Here is a 14,517-nt window from a genome sequence, read left to right on the forward strand (position 1 = left end):
GAACGATGACGAGGGGAGGTTCTGTCATGATTTCTCCATTGCCTATGACCTCACTCAGATTGTTCATGAACCCACCCGTGTGCCCGACAATGACGGCCAGTATGCGAGCCTACTAGACCTTTTTCTCACAACTTGCCCTGAACTATGTTCAGTTTCTGTTCTGTCTCCTCTTGGATCTTCCGACCACTCTATTGTATCAATTAAGATAAAAATGAAATGTAATAAGTCCCCAGACGTACCTTTCCATTGTACAGTATATCGATACACTAAGGCTGACTGGGATAGCTTCCGTACATTTATATCGGATCTACCTCTGCGTTCCATGTTTAAAAAGGATGTGTCCTCTATAGTATCAGACCTGACGGAATGGTTAATTGTAGGTATAGTCTGTTTCATACCCTCGAAAAAGTTTCAGCAAAAACCTAACAGCCAGCCATGGTTCTCTCCAGAATGTGCTGCTGCCATTGCGCACAGAAATCACTTTTTCCACTGCTTCCAACGAAATAGATGTATGGAAACTAAAGCCGCTTTCAGGACTGCCAGCAACCATTGTAAGAAAGTAATAAAGAACGCAAGAGAGTTGTATGCTCAATCCGTTAAGTCCAAAGTAGCTGAGCAGCGGCTTGGTTCCCACCAGTTTTGGCAAATAGCAAACAGAATTCGGAACAGAAGCGTGTGCTCTATCCCAACTATCATCAATGGACCTGAGTTAATCTCGTCAGCATCAGACAAAGCCAAACTCTTTGCCAAGAACTTTGCAGCTTATTCTACCCTTTGCTACCAAGGCCGCCAACCTCCAATATTTCCTCCTGTATCAGAAAACACGCTATGTGATATACGTATATCTGTACGTGATGTTGCCAAGCTAATCAAAAACCTTGATTCCAGTAAAGCAACTGGCCCTGACGGTATTCCAATTATAGTACTCAAAAAACTTCAACCTGAACTAGTGCCCATACTGACAAAACTGTTTAAACGTTGTCTTAAGGAGAATAGTTTCCCATCACCCTGGAAAATCTCATCAGTATGCCCTGTATTTAAGAATTCAGGTGATCGCTCATCCCCCTCTCAGTACAGGCCAATAAGTCTCCTGTGCGTCATGAGTAAGTTGCTAGAATCAGTGTTAAATACAGAAGTAATCAACCATCTCAACAAAAATAACCTTCTTAGTGACACTCAATATGGTTTCCGTTTTGCTAGATCTACAGCAGATGTGCTTACAGTTATATCTCATAGGATTAGCAAATCTCTCAACGGAGGCAACCTTTCTAGAGCAATTGCTCTTGACATATCTAAGGCCTTTGATAGGGTATGGCATAAAGGTTTACTTCACAAGATCTCTAGCTATGGTATAGCTGGAAATGTCTTCTCAGTTATTAAATCATTTCTTTCTGATAGGTTCATAAGAGTAGTAGTTGATGGGCAAAAATCAGAAGCTCACAGTATTAATGCTGGTGTCCATACAGGGTCCATCCTGGGCCCAACTCTCTTCCTGATCTACATTAATGATCTTTCAAATCATATCCTTATATCATTTGTAGACATTTATGCTGATGACACTACTATCTATGGTAGCATATCTAAGACCGTAAACGACCAAGTTCTCTCCGATTCTGTCTCCTCTGATCTTGAGCACATAGTACAATGGGGAAAGGAGTGGCTGGTTATTTTTAATGCATCTAAAACCAAGCTTCTCTCTTTACATCATCAACATTCTGATCCACATCTGGCATCAATTGAAACGAATGGCTCTCGTCTTCAGGAGGCCTCAAGTTTTGACAAGCTTCTGGGCTTGACCATTACTCTTGATCTTAAATGGAACACGTACATCAAATCTGTTGCCAAGGCCGCTGGAAAAATGGCGGGATCTTTCTATCGATCCGGTAGATATCTCACTGCTGATGCAATTCTCTATCTATATAACAGCCAGGTACGTCCAAGGATGGAATACTGTTGCCACATCTGGGCAGGAGCTGCTAGAAAGGACTTGTCCAGCCTTTATAGAGTTCAAAATAGACTTCGTAGCCTCGTAGGAGATGTCCTTTTCTCTTTCCTGCAACCTCTATCTTACAGAAGAGATGTTGCGAGTTTGTCTCTGATGTATCGTTATTTTTGTTTTGTAATGACACAAAGTGTTAAAACTAGAGTATTTTTTAAATAAATATTTGGTTTCGTTTTTTGTATCTTGACTCTGTGATCAAGTTTATTTTTTTTTTAAGCAAAAGTTAAAAATATTTTTTAAAAATGTTATGGGGGTGCATAGTCTCTTTTAAAAACAATATCTCCTCCAAGAACGGTAATAAAATGTGTTTTCAATCGATATTTATTCAATAAGGGACTAGTTTTCCTACCTAGCAAAAAGAGGGGATTTTTCCATGTACAAGTTTTCCGGGTACGGGTTTTCCGGAGACGAGTTTTCCCAGGACAAGTTTTTCGGGCACCATACTGCATAGTCTCTTTTAAAAACAATATCTCCTTCAAGAACGGTCATTAAATGTGTTTTCAATCGATATTTATTCAATAAGGGACCAATTTTCTTATTTAGCAAAAAGTTGGAATTTTTCCGGGTACGGGTTTTCCGGAGACGAGTTTTCCCGGGCACCAGTTTTAAAACAATCTCTCCCCTCCCCCTCCAAAGGAAAATAAATTTGTATATTTTTAGGTAATAATGGACATCCCATAATATTTTTAAAGATATTTTTACTTGTTTACGATTTAAAAAAAATTAAATTGATTTTTCTAAGTTTTCGTTTTCTGCCTAGGTTTGTAAGAATTTGGTGTTTAAACTTATTTTAAAGAGTTTATTTAGTTAAAAAGAAATAACAAGTAATGTCGCAGTCGCACTCAACATTACTTAGTAAATAATTTTGAACAAAAAAATGTCCGAAAATTAAAGAAAATACGGAGGAAGACAAAGTTTTAGATACTCGAACAATTTAGTTAAGACATTAAAAAATGAAAATATCGAAAAAAAAGGTTATATTGCACGTATATGATATGGAACGAAGTTCTCCGAAAAAAAAATTTCACTTAATTTCATCAAGTAGTTTTTTTTTTTTGTTGTTTTGTCTTTTTTTTTTTTACTGCGAAAAAACAATTTGTTATGATACCGAGCAAAAGGTTTAATTTTCAGGAAGAAAAGCTAGTATTAAAGATGGGGAGGGAGTGTCGGCGCTTTACATGGAGTTATCTCCCCGTGGCGCATTCAGCAAAATTCACAATGGCTGACTTCAATGCGCTCTCAAAAGAACATGTTTTTCCGCTGTAAAAAAAAAAAAAAAAAAAAACTACTCGATCAAATTAAATGAAATTTTTTTCGGAGATCTTCAGTACGAAACAGATACGTACAATATAACCTTTTTTCAATATTTTCATTTTTTAATGTCTTGACTAAACTGTATAAGTACCTAGTTTTAAAACGATTCACCCTCCCTCCAAAAAAAAGTAAATTTATATATTTTTAAGTAATGTCCAAGATCACTGCTCGGAAAAAAATTAAGTTACCAGAAGTGGATACGGTTGATTATGTAACGAAACTGAACAGAAGACACGAAAAACGAAACCATATATTTATTAAAAAAAATACTTTAGTTTTTAACATTTCTTGTGTTATTATGAACCAAACAAACACAAAGAAAACATTTTTGTATTATCAAATAATAAAAAAAAATATTTTATTTAGAAAAAGCGGTACTTCATGGAAAACGTGGACCCTGCATAAACGGTGTTTTTATTTAATGCTCCTCCAAAGCGCATGCACAAAATGTTTTCTTTGGTTTATTTAATCACAAAAACTTTTTTAAGGTACTATTTGAGGCCAAAAATGAGGGGGGGGGGCAGAAGCATTATTTGAATATGTATGAAAAAATAATTTAACAAAAAAAAATAATATTTAGTGAAGAAAATAATAAAATAAATTCAAATAAAATGAAATAAAAATAAAATAAAAACAAGCACTAAATAAAAGTATGAATCAAAAATTCACACAAAAAGAAAAAAAAATTTCTCACAAAGAGAAAAAACATTTAAAAAAATAAAATAAATACACGCGCGATTAAAAATAAAGTCACAAAGAAAGTGAAAGAAAACGCTTCGAGGGAGCAATCATTAAATGAAAACACCATTTATGCAAGGTCCATTACCGAAAAATTAATTTAGTTTTAACACATTTTTTGTTTACAAAACAACACTTCTGCAGTATGCGCGTGGTGGCCATCTTTTCTTGGTGTGTTTCACTAAACTGTCGCCATGTGACACGTCTCTGTCAAAAAACATTTAAATTATTAATTTTTTTATTGACCCTTCAAAGTTGCTTTAATTCAAAAAGATGTTTCATTTAATTATTTATTTGTTCGAAAAAAAAAAAAAAAAAGATATTTTACTTTATAAAAACTAGAGTATTTTTTTAAATAAATATATGGTTTCGTTTTTCGGGTCTTGACTCCGTGATCAAGTTTATTGATCTATGTGTTCAGTCCAATTCATGCTTATTACCTGTGAATGTTAGGCTGAGAAGTTTAAATAATAAACTCTCAGCTAGTGTTTATAGGTAGTCATGAAGATTTCGTCAGTGACAATAACTTTTAACTTTTTGTACTTTGGACGTAGATCATTGAGAGTTTTATCAGAAACGGTCTTTCTTGATCCGCCATGAAAAATAGGAAGATGAAAAGCCGTGTGAAGTGTGGTGCCATTTATTTTACTGGCTGCAGTACCAGTGGAAGCTACAACAAGAACAGATACAACTTGGCCTTCGGGACAAGATCCCCCAATATGAAAGGGTGAATGCGGTATTATGGTGAAAGAAGATACTAGCTGGGAGAAACTTTTGACTTTGTTTAGTTCTGGAGTGACAAGGATGACCAACGACCCCCAAAATCCCCCCTTTTGAGTTGGCCATGTGCCTAAGTTTTTTGTTCATCGTTGATTTTGACTGTATTTTTTAACATGAATAAAAGATTTAATATCTCAAAGTGTAGTATCTGTTCTTCAGATGCTGCACTTCTATTTCTTGTTCTCTTTCGGTGAAGGAGAAATCCTTCACGACTGAGACAATTTTTATTTTTGTACCTTTTCTCCACGTTAAAAAACGACCCTGGTGTCTAACTCTGTCCCGTGGGGAGGCATAGTAAATAGGTACAACAAGAACAGCTGGATGTTCCTTATCCTTGGGAAGAAGTGTTCGCTTGATGTAATCAGTTATAAGGTTAACCATGTGGCTCTTTCCAGTCCCACCACAAAATATAATAAAGACAGCAGTCGGGGAACTGTATAGTTTTTGGCTTGTTTTAAAAATATAATATGGTGACCTTTTTTGTAATTGTAAAAAAACTTTCTTTTTTTTTTTTACTGCTGACCCAGGAAAATAGCGGGCATTGTGTCTGTAGGCAAAATGAATGTATCGTGCTGAAGTAACAACGTAAGTATCTATAAACCCATTCTTAACATGGTGATTTGATAATGTGCAGTGTCAGTGATTATTCTATGCTTTCACCCAACGTGTCTATGGACGTGAACAATGATTCCCATAGCTGTTAAATTTTTCCTTTTAACTTTGTCGTATTTTTTTTCTGGTGATTATCATCGAGTACAGAATTTATAGATTACAAAAGAAATTTTAAGTAATATTTTTAACGACTGTAATAGTCGGTGGTCAATTTGTAATGATAACGTTCAAATAAATGGAACACACTTTTTTGCCACGTCAGTTGTTAATGCTGCCCCTAGCCTTTAAATGCTTCCCTTTTCTGTTGGTAAAGTGTATACAATATTTTCCAAAGTATTTTTATACTAAGCGTGTAATATATGATAAGCGCTGTAGAAATATGCGAAAATTGAAGAGGAAAAATCTAAATGCTAGTGACAGCATTAGCAACGGGAGTAGCCAAGAAGTGGGTATTCACTGTAGTAGGACGTTATAATTACAAATTTAAGCTTGTAAGAGCTGATAATCACTTGTAAACATTACGAATAAGTGTAAAATAAAAAAAAAAAGGAAATGGTAGAGCAACATTGTTCAGGTCCACCAATTCTTTTGTTTGTTTTTTATTATTTTACAACCTAAAAGTTCTAAAAGGGCCAACGTGTCCAATAGCTGACCCTAACTGGGTTGCCATACTCTACTAAATATTTGAAGTCAAATCTTTCAGAAAACAGGCAAAACTGATAACTATAACCAGATTTTCACTAACAAAAAAGCCAAGGAGGAAAAACAAAGAGTTTGTACGTAAATATGTAAGCATTTATTTTACACGTCATTATAGTTATATTTTGTGTGCTTGTGTAGATATGTGATCTTTTAAACCGACGCATTTCATATATATTCATATATTGAAGAGTTTAGCTTCCAAATAATTGCATGTCATTATGATTTGTGTTGAAAAAAAAAAAAAATTACGGAATTCTATTAAAAGATATATGTAAAAAAATTACGGAATTTTATAAAAAGAAATATGTTGCAGAAATAAAATAGTTGGTCGAGAATAAATTGTTTTATTTCATTCAATAAACTTCCGCATTTTTTGTTTCGGTATAAGAATATAAAAACAAATATTTGGAAGCTAACCTCTTCAATTTAGTTCAGAATTAATCACACATCATTATAGTTATATTTTGTGTGCTTGTGTAGATATGTGGTCTTTTAAACCAACGCAGTTCATATATATTTATATATTGAAGAGTTTAGCTTTCAAATGTTTTTATTATGATTTGTTCCAAAAAAAGAAAAATAATGGAATTTTAATAAAAAAAAATATGAAAAAAAATTACGGAATTTTTAATAAAAAAAATATCTTGCAGAAATAAAATAGTTGGTCAAAAATAAGCTCTGTTTTATTTCGTGAATGTCGCTGAATTCTTCGGTGTTTGATCCTCTAGGCTTAGTGTTACCTATTACCATTAAGGATAAAATCATGCTCAGTAAGTTGTGGAAACTAGGTGTTTCCTGTAACCAGCAGGTTCCGCACGATATATTGATCTTCTAGAACAAGTTTTATGAAAATTTTGTCGGTGTTGGAGATATTGGTTTAAACAGACTCTGCGGCTATTTTAATTATGTTTTGTGATGCATCTAATCAAGCCTATGGCTTTGTTGCATATTTGTATCGACATGGCCAAGTTTATTTGTTGTTTGCTAAAGATAAGGTTGTTCCTTTTGTCAGGAGAACTCTGCCTACATTGGAGCTGTTGTCAGTGCATTTAGGCATTAAAAATGTGTCATTGTTAGTTAAGATTTTTCCTATAATGTTCCTATTTACTATGCCTCCCCACGGGACAGAGTTAGACACCAGGGTCGTTTTTTAATGTGGAGAAAAGGAACAGAAATAAAAATTGTCTTAGTCGTGAAGGATTTCTCCTCCACTGACAGAGAACAAGAAATTGAAGTGCAGCATCTGGAGGACAGATACTACACTTTGATCTTCACCCGAAGGCCCTATAATGTTGAAGGAAATTATAGTAGCAATTGACGCTCAGTTAGTGTTGTCATGGTTACTAAGTGTCAATTGATCAGGAATCATCTGAAGAATATAAAAGTGATGGTTAGTGACTTACGTGATAAAGGTTTTATTCTAAAGTTTAAGGACGTGAATACAGTCGAAAATCCTACTGATTTTGTGACAAGGGAAATTTCGCTGAATAAATTTTTGGTTGAACGGTCCGGTAATTTTGGAAGGGGAGACAACTTAATCTGGCCTGATTACAACTTGGACTGTCTCGGTACGAAATGTAAAGGGTTGGCTAATGCTTACATCAGTTGTGGAGAAGAATTAAGTTCTGTTTCTGTAGTTAAGTTGGATAGATTCTCTTCTTTAAATAAATTAGTAAAAATATTAACTGTTGTGTTTAAGTTCATTACCAACTTGAAATGTATGAACAATGGTGCTAGTATTAAAGCTAAGTTGTATTTAATTAAATTAACTCAAAGTCAATTCTTCGCGAGGGAGAAGAAGTTTTTTGGAACATCCTGATCTAAGTGAGGTACTTCCATTGGTAACGAGGTAGAATTTGTTCTTGGAAAGTGACAAGTTGATTCACAGTCGTGGATGAATAGACAATTCTGATTATTTTCCTAGCGATGTACTTCATCCTATTTTGTTACCGAAATCGTGTCATATTACGAGTTTGTTATGGATTGTTATGCTAAATGCAAACATTCAAGGATTGCTGCTACGCTTAGTAGATTGTACATTATAGGATTTGGTTACCCAACGCCAGATAAGCAGTAAAAACTGTCATCTCTGGTTGTGCTATTTATAAAAGATATAATTCCTTGTTCTTCAAGTATCCCAAGGTAACTAACTTACCTAGACATAAGGTAAAGCTTGTTAGACCCTTTTTCCAGACAGGCATTGATTTCACGGATCACCTGGGGGTTAGTGATGGTAATGAAATTAAGAAAATGTATGTTTTGGTCTTTACATGTTTCAATATCAGAGTTATTTATTTGGAACTCGTCTGATATGTCTACTCATTCTGTAGGTTTGGCTTTCCTAAGATCTTTTAACATGTTTGGTGTTCCTACAACAAATTTGCTCTGATAACGCCTTGTGCTTTGTCTTAGGTTGTAACTTGGTAAGGAAGGTATGTTTGTCTGATGAGTTCAGAGGAAATCTTGATACTAGTAATATTAAACACCATACCATACTATACCTACTTACACTGCATGGTTTGGCGTGGTATGGAAAAGATTGATTAAGATACTTAAGAATTGTTTATTCAAGGCCATAGGGTGTAATAGATTGGATTATTTTCAGTTATTGACTGTCTTGTCAGATTTGCAGAAATCAATCAACAATAGACCATCATCTTATCGCTGTTAAGATGATTCCAGTTTGGAAGTGATTACGTCTAGTGCTTTTATTCACTCGTGTGAGAATGCAGTATTTTTAAATCTAGATAGAGATCCCTTTTCAGATAGTCCTTCTAATAGATCGGATCTAGTTGAAAGTTTGAAATGCAGAGACTCCATTTTGCACGTTTAAACTGTTGTGGTATGAACATTATCTGTTAGGCTTGAGAGGATTGTCTCAAGATCTGTATCAAGCTGATCTCGATAATAAGATCAAAGTAGGAGATGGAGTTTTGATGAAATGTTTCACAAGGCCGAGACCTTATTGGAAATTGGGTAGAGTAATGAAAATTACCCACGGAACTGATGGATTAGTTCTCTCAGCCTTGATAAAGAAAGATGATGTTTTACAAGAGCACTCTTTGAAGCATTTGTTTCCACTAGAGCTTACAATTAGGCATTCACTTCAAATGCTTTCATCAGATGAGATGGTGATTTTCTTTGTGAAAATGATATTGAGATTATCAATGAATCTTTGTCTAAATCTGTGAGATTACAGAAGTTTAAGAAAAGAAATCCTGAATTTATTTGCTATTGAATTTATTTGCTATTGAATTTATTTGCAATTGAATTTATTTGCAATTGAATTTATTTGCTATTGAATTTATTTGCAATTGAATTTCGTTGTGGGAATTTTTTCTTTTCTCTTTTTAATTAAGAGAATGTTGGAATTTTATTCTCATTACATCTTTCTTCCTCTCTTTTTCCACTTCTTTCTTTCTTTCCTATGCTTTCTATTTCTGATGTGATGATGATGATTGTTGTATCACATGACTGAATTGTACTCACTGATTGATTTGGGAAGTTCCTGCTTTTTTTTTTTTTGAAGATTTGCGATATTTCATCAGTTGGGGATATACTTGCACGGCACATGACAACTTTGTGTCAAACAAGACGTAAAATTTGGAAATAGTCTTTTTTTTTTTTTTTTTTTTACATGGTAGTCACCACTTATCAAGGCCTGGAAGCCACTCGGGGATAAGTAATTTGATTAAGTATCTTCCTTAAGGGGGCGGTTTATCAGGAATTTGTTTATGTTGGACTTGAAGACATCCAGGTTGTAGTCAGGTGGGAAACAGGCAAACGGAAGAGAGTTCCACAGGCATCCACTTCTAAGAAAGAAGCTTTGTTCATGGAATCTACGTTTTGATTTAGGCAGAGATAAAGGCAAAACTAAAACACATACAAACAAAAATACTCGCCACAGAAAGAAGTCAAGATAGTCTGAGACTTAAAGAATCCCTGTAAATGGCTTTGCAGATCGCTGATATTATTTTATCATTGAATACGGTAGTTTTAAGAAGCTGGTGTTGGAAAGTGGTATTGTCGTTTTCTTGGTGTTTTGGGTTAGTATTTAGTGTTTTGGATTAGTATTTGGTGTTTTGGGTTAGTATTTGATGTTTTGGATTAGTATTTGGTGTGTGCAGGGTATTCGTTCTGTCTGAGTGTTTGCTGAAACCACACTCGACTATGAAATAGTAACAACTTCTACTACCTCCACGGATATATACAGGTCCACATCTTTAACAACCAAATCTCTTTGTAAGAAAACAAGTTTATCAGAAGTATCTTTCACCAGCATCACAATTCATACCAACTCCTTTTAACTTAAGCTGTAATTCTCAATGCCTATGTTCTCAACTGCTAAAAGCTTTACTCCATATTTTCTCCTTATAGCTGCTATTCCCTTCATATGCAAATTAATGCCATATGTATATAAATGATCCATCTACAAACGTTACCTTTTTATTTTATTTTTCCTTCCTCGATCCCGTCACCTGACAAGCTAGACAGAGGTGTTGCCACTTGTGTGAGTAGTATCTTCTATTACCTTCACCACAAGGAAAACAATTCACCTGTCAACTGACATTAACATCTGCTTGGTGAGTTTTCTTCCAGCATCCTTATGGAATTCCTCTCCAATTAAAATACTTCTCCATGATTTCCTTGTGTCCATTGTACAAAATTGTGTGGACACCTCGCTTTAGTTGGAGGAAAAAACAGCATCCATTTGGGCATATACAGTTGCTATTACGTCCGTCCATCTAAACCTCCAATCTCATGTTTGATTTTTTTTGATTCGTGTACATGTGTAATAAACACTTTTTCCACATTCATCTTGACCTCACTTCATCTGCAGCTTTCATTTAACACATGCTGAAACTTCCAAACTAACCTATTTCTGGCCAGGTCTTTATTTATCCCTCTTTCCCTCAAAATCCAGCTTTATCATTTCCTCCCATGTTTCCTTTGGCCTTTCCCTACGAACTAACTCACAATTGTTTTGCATATAACAATCTCATCCATTCTTTTAATGTTGTAACAATCTCATCCATTCTTTTAATGTTGTTACATTGTTATTACATGTTACCATGCATGTAACAATCTCATCCATTCTTTTAATGTTGTTACATTGTTATTACATGTTACCATGCATGTAACAATCTCATCCATTCTTTTAATATTGTTACATTGTTATTACATGTTACCATGCATGTAACAATCTCATCCATTCTTTTAATGTTGTTACATTGTTATTACATGTTACCATGCATGTAACAATCTCATCCATTCTTTTAATGTTGTTACATTGTTATTACATGTTACCATGCATGTAACAATCTCATCCATTCTTTTAATGTTGTTACATTGTTATTACATTTTACCATACATGTAACAATCTCATCCATTCTTTCAATGTTGTAACAATCTCATCCATTCTTTCAATGTTGTAACAATCTCATCCATTCTTTTAATGTTGTAACAATCTCATCCATTCTTTTAATGTTGTAACAATCTCATCCATTCTTTTAATGTTGTAACAATCCCATCCATTCTTTCAATGTTGTAACAATCCCATCCATTCTTTTAATGTTGTTACATTGTTATTACATGTTACCATGCATGTAACAATCTCATCCATTCTTTTAATGTTGTTACATTGTCATTACATGTTACCATGCATGTAACAATCGCATCCATTCTTTTAATGTTGTTACATTGTTATTACATTTTACCATACATGTAACAATCTCATCCATTCTTTCAATGTTGTAACAATCCCATCCATTCTTTCAATGTTGTAACAATCTCATCCATTCTTTTAATGTTGTAACAATCCCATCCATTCTTTCAATGTTGTAACAATCTCATCCATTCTTTCAATGTTGTTACGTTGTTATTACATGTTACCACACACTCCACATGTTGCTAAGGTAAATTTCAGTTGATGTGACCACCACAAGGACCCGTGGCAGAGTGGTTAGAGTTCTTGGCAAAAATCAATCGTAAAAAAGGATATTCTTCTGAAGATTGAAGGTTCAATTCTCGGTGTGGTCGATAAGTGAGCCACTAGTAATGATTATGCAAAATACATTTCTGAATTTTAATGAAAGGAGGATTTATCTTTAAACATTAGAAGTCAGAATTTTATTTAAGTAATACACTTAATATCTACAATTTCTATCTGTTCGTATCTACTGTAAATATGCCCATACTGCTATTTATATCTAACTAGCGAGGGTAGTAGTGGGGGGATCAACGCAACAGTAGGCAGCTCGGGTGGAGAGAGGTGTTAAAAAAAATTGGTAGCAGGCTCGAACCCATAACACAAAGAAGTAAAAGAAGGTGAAAAAGAAAACTAACGTCTTAGCTGATGCGTCACTCGCAAGGAAGTTGCGTGCATTGGAATTAAGGGTAGTCAATCAAAAGGGATGTCGATTTGCGAAAATATCAGTGAAAAAAGTGACCCCCTCCTTGTGAAAAACAGCCCAGTTAAGGGTGAAGGAGTTGACGTTTTTGCCCAAATTTTTTATATTTGTCGTTTGAGAACTTTAAAACGATATCAATTTTGGCACGTTCCAACGCATCTGTAAAGTTTTTATGAGACATACAAACACACACACATTTTACCTTTTTATATATAGATTATTCATACTGAATTTGTCATAGGTTATAGCTTACTTCCAGTTATACTTGTATTGAAATGCACTTTTAATCATAATTATATATCGTTTACTTAAATCTATATTGAACTGATATATTTTATTTTTCCTCTTCTCGACTTAAATATCCAGAGTTTGTGCATCAAATTTTATCTTAAATCTTAACACAACTTTGAATCATACTTTAACATTTTATCCTTTTCTTAAACAAATATATGAATAATATTTTAATCATCAAATTCATTCTTCTTTTAAATCAACCAATTGCAAATCTAGATGTTTTCACCGCATGTTTTTTTTACATTTCCATCTATAATATAAATCTCACCTGTCTGTTTAAATGTATGTATGTATGTATGTTTGTCTGCCTAAAACTTTCGACAGAAGCAACGGATTTTCACGAAATTCATATCGTTTTGAAGCCCGACCCTTCAGACGACAAATATCGAAAAATTGACTAAAAACATTAATTCTTTCACCCTCGACTGAATACTTTTCTACAGGGAGAGGGGGGGGTCGCTTTTTATTCGACGATATTTTCGAAAGACATGCCCTCTTTTTGATTGACTAGCCTTAATTTAAATCTTGGCCACTTCCAATTTGAATATGGACGCAAATGCAAAAACTATTTTTTTTTCACATTCTTTTCCTCCTTCGTGGTACGGGTTCAAGCCTGCCTACCTACTTCCACTTTATTTTTTATTTATTTATTTTTTGCTCAACACACACACTTCCAAACACCCGGGCAATGCCGGGTACCCAGACTAGTTAACAATAAGATGGAAAGCAGAGTAAAATCCTTTTCAATTATTTTGAGGAGTGCAACGTTTCAGTAGATATATAACCTTTATTACTAACTTAATTAATCATAACAATTCATGCGGGGGGGGGGGTCGCAGAAATACCTGGTTTAGGACCCAGGCACGTGTCTAACCCTCATGGTGCTGATGGACCCATAGATCTTCTCAGGTCATCTGTCTAGAAGGAAAACTCTGAAGCTAAACCTGTGCTAATGACCTCATATGTCTTGGCACTAAATAAAGGAGGGAGGCCTCTTCAGTCCTTGTTGACGACCTTCCTAGAGCTGGTGACTTGAACAAATTGCTGGTTTGCAAACCTAAACTGCTTAAGGAGTATCGCCCAGCTTTCATACACCTTTGCCTCTTAGCCAGGCACAGAGGTGCGATCAGAGGGACTTGACAGAAACACTTAATGTTTGACCTTGTTTCCTGACTAGGGCAATGAATGCTGTTCCCCACTCCTTCCACATTCCCATTCCCTAAAACTGGGCATCTTGGGAGTGCGTGAGTACCATATATGCAAATGCAATTGGATTGGGCTAATTTTTGTCTGACGGGTTGAGAGTATCAGTTTGACAGTCTGTCTGGTTGCTGTATTCCAACTGACAGTACAGAAGCCCTAACTCTTTAGTAGCACTTAAAGCAACTGCACCATCTTCAGGTGTATAATACTAGGTTGGTTGTAGTGCTATGTCACGCATGAAAAGGGACCCTGCACCCATCTCCAGTAGGCTTTCCCAAGGCTGCAATCCTGTAGATGAGTCGGCTGATCAACTTATGTTGTGCGTTGTTTGGTATTCTATACAGCCACTTTGTCCAGCACCCTAAAACAAACTTTAAAATAAAAAAAAATGGCAGTTCAATCAAAAACTGCAATCAAACTAGGCATAAAGTCAAACAAAACCAATTTGCCTCCTTCCCCGAG

The 14,517-nt window shown here is 34.9% G+C and overlaps 1 long non-coding RNA gene across 1 annotated transcript in view; it reads left to right on the forward strand.

Annotated features, from left to right (window-relative positions):
* The window catches only part of LOC145258104 (uncharacterized), a 52,557-nt gene that overhangs the window by 10,026 nt on the left and 28,014 nt on the right, over nucleotides 1-14,517 (forward strand). Inside the window, exon 2 of the long non-coding RNA XR_013864045.1 lies at nucleotides 5,362-5,419. This is a non-coding gene — a long non-coding RNA (uncharacterized LOC145258104). The remainder of the gene's footprint in view (nucleotides 1-5,361; nucleotides 5,420-14,517) is intronic.

The sequence above is a fragment of the Euprymna scolopes genome, chromosome 33 (genome assembly GCF_053919585.1).
Source record: "Euprymna scolopes isolate OS-2025 chromosome 33, ASM5391958v1, whole genome shotgun sequence".
Lineage (NCBI taxonomy): Eukaryota > Metazoa > Mollusca > Cephalopoda > Sepiida > Sepiolidae > Euprymna > Euprymna scolopes.